Raw genomic sequence first — 6140 nt, forward strand, 5'->3', positions numbered from 1 at the left:
ACACAAGGTAAAGTATCATATTTCAAAATGCCAAGGTCAGACACTACTTAAAACAGACAGCAAAATAGCATGGAAATCGGCAACAATAGACCCATTTAGTTACTTTACTCTGAGTATGGGATTACAGGGTTCTAACTTGATGTACAGTTAACATTACCAGATTTTTACACAGTTCTGTCCGTCTAGCATTGTCACATCTTGTTCATCAAGTTCAAGTTATTAAGATTACCATGAAGGGTTTTTTCAGAGAGAAATAGAGGAGGCTGCAGTAGAGTGAATAGATTGGATAATAGTTTGAAAAGGTAACATTTCCCTTGAAGTATTAATTGGAGCAGAATCAATTGATTTAGTTTGGATTCAACAAAGAGAATAGATCCGCTCTTGGCTACAGGCTAAAAGAACTGTGGGTTTCTATGATTTAATAGCTCTTCCTGTCGCCTTGGATAAAGGCGTCTGTCAAATAAACAAATAATAATAATAGTTGTGAGATAGCAGGGAGGGGGTTAAAGCCTTCCTGAAGAAGAAAAAAAAAACATGTGAAAATGCACGTTGGGTTATTATTTAATTGTTTTATTGTTTGTACTGCTTTATTGTTTCATTTAATTTGTTAATTGTTTTTATTAATTATCCCCTGCACCTGGTAGCTATTGCTAAATTGGGACCAGGTGCAGGGTATTTAAGAGGAACAGTAAGTCTGCTCAAGGCTGTTGAGTAGAAGGAGGCAGAAGAGGTGCTCTGTTTCCGAGTAGCCAGAGTTAAAAAAAAAAAAAAAAGTAAGTGTGGTGTTAAACTTGTGTTTTGTGTAAGTACGGGGAAACAGCTTAGCTGTCCCATGTTAGACAGGGTGTTCCTGAAAGTTGAGTTAGAGCTCCAAGGGGAGTTAAGTGTTTATTTTGTGTTTGATTTGTTTTGTTTGATTTTGTGTTTATTAAAAATAGCGCAACCGCGCTGTAAAAATCAATTTCTCTTGTCCTGGGTTGTAATTTTACAGGAGCACGAACGCGAGTGGGTGAGTTTCTTTTACATAGTGTACTACATATAAACGTTGCTCTTTTAATATACAGGTGTTGGAGCACTACAGAAATATAACAGTTTACCCATGTTATATTATTTGTATTCATCAGTATTAGACTTTTGCACAGTGAGTGTATACAGTAACTGGTGTTTAAGTAAATAAGAAATATAAAACAACAATGCAAATGGTTTGCCTTTTAGTACATTTACTGTTAATTTGCTTTCAAATGCACTACTTCGATGAGCGATCTTTTCCCTTGCTCACAGACTTCACAGAGGTCGGGGCGTGTGGGACTGCATGGGTAGAGCAGTACTGGAGAGCTCACATCTCATGGAAGAAACACCCTGCATGAGACGATGAATCTCTCCGTACTTGAAGGGCCTTGCATTCTGCACACATTATTTCTGTCGAAGGACAGACATGCAGCTCTCGATTTTATTTTTTATTTCTTAGCAGATGCCCTTAGCCAGGGCGACTTACAATTGTTACAAGATATCACATTATTTTTACATACAATTACCCATTTATACAGTTGGGTTTTTACTGCAACAATCTAGGTTAAGTACCTTGCTCAAGGGTACAGCAGCAATGTCCCCCACCTGGGATTGAACCCATGACCCTGCGGTCAAGAGTCCAGAGCCCTAACCACTACTCAACAGTGCTAAAAACACATTGTTTTGAGTATGCCCCCACCACAACTCAAAAGAAGTATATTTGGGGTATGGGAACTGCATTTAAGTACCTTTGTGTGATTAGAAATACTGTACAGATCCCCGTATTATTCAGTGCAACAGTGGGAATGTCTTCAATATAGTTAAGCAACATAAAAATGTTAGCACAATATACTGTAACAGTATGTTTAAAATACTTTTCTAATGACAAACATTTAAGCCAAGGCTTTGCTTACATACTGTAGTGAATTTCTATGGTGACTGATTTGAATAAATTCTTAGATAAATACAGTATATCTTCTGCATACCTTGTATTATTTTATGGTAACTTTCCACAGGAAGAAAAAAGACTGAGTTTATTATCAGTTATATATATATATATATATATATATATATATATTGATTGTAATGTTTTTTTACAACCACTATTCTAGACTTAAGTTCAATACAATGCCCCATAACATACTAATGCTATTTTAAGAATTTTACAACTAATTGTGGTTAATAATTGAAATACATAAACTATGGTTGATACTTAAACATGAAACAATTGGCATGGATTGGGGAATTAAAAATGAAGTGCATATCATTTCATGTGATTCCTGATATAGACCCATTCCGCTGCTAAAGTTCTACCATGTCTAAAGTTCCTTTTATATAATTCATTTGTGGTTAGCTTGCGATACACTTAAATACACAAACACAACTACCTGAAAACTGATGATTAAAAAAAAAAACTTGTTTTGCAAATGCATTAATCTACACATTTGTAAATTCACACATTGCTAAATTCTGAAGAAGCTCTATAATCCTCTTATCACAATTCAATTGTATGAATGATTCATTTTAAAAATGCATATATAGTTTGCAATTCCTAACAGGCGCTTGTTCGAAAAAAAAGTCCATGCATGGAAATGTAATTTTCAGCACAGAGAATTGGTCATAATGTAGTTGCTTACTTGTATTAAAAGGTTACACACAAGACAACACATTCTAGACAGTGCTTGTGGTTCTAGTATCTGATTGGCTGGTTCTGAGCATCAGCGTTGTTGCAGGAGGGAGCATTGATGTGGCTACAACCACAGCAGCATTCTCGGTCTCTTTTAAAATACAAAACAGTTTCAAACATGCTGCTAATTGCTTGTATTCCAAAGGCTTGACTCTGTATCGTACCATTGCAGAAATAGTAATGTGTAACACTGACGTTCGATTTCAGCAATAATGATAGTGGCATTATTATACTGTGTATATACAAAATCTTCAAATAAGTGGTGCATTGTCTATTTACTATCAGTGCAGAGTGACTAGGTCTGGTATGAATTTGTTTTACCCTAAAAATAGGTTTCTGCAACAGTGACTGCACATTCAATTAAATTAGTAAAGTTATTAAAATCTCAGAATAACTGCACACATTTCCTGAGGCACATGTTTAACACAATACTATTCCATGTCTTGTGCTACCGTAGTGCGTATATTTACCTGCTTGGTTGGGTTTTTGTCACTAATATAATTCAGTCACCAAAATTATCTTGAATTCTGTGAGAAATGTATCTGTTTAATGACATCTCTTTTAAAAATCTGTAATCAGTTGACAGCAGAAACGTCATCCAACTGCATTTTAAACCACGCAGTATTTTTTGCAGGATACTTGTTTCAGATACCTGGCTGAGAGTTTCACCACGTTACTGCTGGTAAATGAAAAACGTCTTTCACAAGTGAACTACAGGAGAGAATCACAGCAGTGGAGCACTTCCTCTGTGATTTATAAGCCAGTCTTTCTTACATTTAAGGATTTGAATCCAGCAACCAACACAGCCAAATTATTCAGATAATGTGTAAGCAGGTACAAAGGCAGACAGATTACTTTTTTTTTCCCACATTCCTCTTGAAATTGGATTATAAAAGTAGAGTATTAGCAAAGGTCAACCGTGCAGTGATTACATACTGACTGACATGTACTGTACTTAGAGTACAATGCACAGCTGGAAGTGTGTTTATTTCAAAGACTTCCACCAAGACGCAGTCCATAGTAAATCTTGTACATTGGCTTGTTAAAAGTCAGGACCAGTTTGGAAATACCAATGCGGTCACCGGATACTACATACGTGCATTGATCAAAAGGGCAGCAACCTTTAAAGCACTGCTAACTATTGACCTGTGGTTTAACTATATACCTAGGAGGTCGTCGTCGTCTTATTTTTTTTTTTTTTTTACATGAAATGTGCAGGTTTTCATCATGAGAGCACACTTATCTAGTTAATTACAACTGGTACAATACAAATCTACTCACTGACATGGAAATAAAAACATTATAGTTGAATATATTAGTTAAATTGCCATGTATTAGTTAAATTATATTAGTTAAATTGCCATGTATTAGTTAAATTCACATCCATCTCTTGTCTCAAGCATGTAGACTGATTATGTGTGCCATGAAAATACACCCCACACCATCACACAACCACCACCAGCCTGCAATGTTGACACGCGGCATGATGGATGCATGTACTCATGTGGTTTTCTCCATACCCTTGTCCTCCCATCAGTGTGAAACAGCAGGAACCGGGATTCATCAGACCAGGCAATGTTTTTTCAATCCTCCAGTGTTTTCGTTCCTTAGCCCACTGCAACCACAGTTTCTTGTGTTTTGCTGAAAGAAGTGGAACTCTGTTAGGTCGTCGGCTGCCATACCCCATTCGTGTCAAGGTACAACGAGTGACTAACTGTCGCCCGTCTGTTGCTCTGCACAATTCGTGTCAGCCTCTTTTGGCCTCTTTCATCAATGAGCCGTTTTCGACCACTGGCCTGCCGTTGGCTGGATGTCCTTTGGGTGGTGGACCATCCTTGATACACGGGAAACTGTTGAGCGTGAAAAACCCAGCAGCGTTGCAGTTCTTGACACACTCAAACCGGCGTGCCTGGCACCTACTACCATACCCTGTTCAAAGGCACTTAAATCTTTTGTCTTGCCCATTTACCCTCTGAATGGCACACATACAGTACACAATCCATGTTTCAATTGTGTCAAGGCTTAAAAAAACCTTCTTTAACCTGTCTCCCCTTCATCTTCACTGATTGAAGTGGATTTAACAGGTTACATCAACACGGGATCATAGCTTTCACCTGGATTCACCTTGTCAGTCTATTTTATGGAAAGAGCAGGTGTTCCTAATGTTTTGTACACTCAGTGTATATATATATATATATATATATATATATATATATATATATATAAATAAAACAGAAAATGCAGTTGAATAATTAAAAATAAAATCAGCACATATAGTAAAAAGTAAAGACAATGTGAAAGTTAAATACTTTCATGTCACAAGACTAAAGAGTACAGTCAGGGGTATCAAGGGAATAAAGGCTGTACAGTGACATGACATTAGCAAATATAAATTAAATTAATTGTTACAAATAACTCTTTACTTTGATCTTTCAAGGTCTCTGAATGTTCCCACACACTTAACTCTTTCATCTTGGAGCAGTTGTGATAAATGTACTTGGCTGAGATTGCATCAGAACTCAATGTCTATCTACACCTTGGCAATTCTTGTGAACTACCATAGTTACTCAAAGTTTCATAACCAACTTGCATGTACAGTAGCAACATTGTCTGCCACCTTTTTGCTCAAGCTTAGGGCTTGACACAAACTGGTAACCATACGGTTCAAAGCCAAATGTCTAACCGTTCAACTAAAAAGCTTTGTGGTAAATAGCGTCCTGTATTGTGTATAGTTTGGGGCTCTCTATGCTAAGAGATGATGTTTAACGCTGGCTGTTTCCAGTTCTAATTCTAACGAATTATGGTGCAAAGAATCAAACGCTCTCTCTTGCAGATTTTTTGGTAATTGGCTTTATAAAGCAATAATGTAATGTTGAACCACAATAATAGGCTAAAATGAACTTAAATCATTATGTATTTACCATTAATGTAAAATAATACACTTGAATATGTAAAAAAAAGTTGTTTGCATATTTGCTTCAGCTCAAATGTCTGGTTTATAAGTCACATTCCTTTTTGATGTTTAAATATTGGAAGACTGGAACGTGAATCCAATCCTCGTTCATGATTCTGTTTGAAGAACCTTGTTCTTGACACCTCTGAAGTCGACAGACGGACATAAAGATTGCATATTCAGAGGCCTCAAGCCTGTCTAGCCTCTGCCAATACACATTCATCTCTGTTGAAAGCTAGACTTGTGAGTCATTGCGGTGGCGTCTTGCTGTTTTTGTTTGAATGTCTTTGATAACATTGTGAACATGTGTGTGTATCAGAGAGTATATATAAAATAATACCTCGAAATTTCTTATCACACAAATAGGTACATACATTTTGCCTGTGTACTTAATCATTTGGGAAAATATTAGTAACTGGTAACATCGGTATAAGGAAACTTCACATGAAATAACATAGTGTGTTTAATTGTAAGATATATGAGCCTTTAGTA

This window comes from Acipenser ruthenus, chromosome 1 (genome assembly GCF_902713425.1).
Source record: "Acipenser ruthenus chromosome 1, fAciRut3.2 maternal haplotype, whole genome shotgun sequence".
Classification (NCBI taxonomy): Eukaryota; Metazoa; Chordata; class Actinopteri; order Acipenseriformes; family Acipenseridae; genus Acipenser; species Acipenser ruthenus.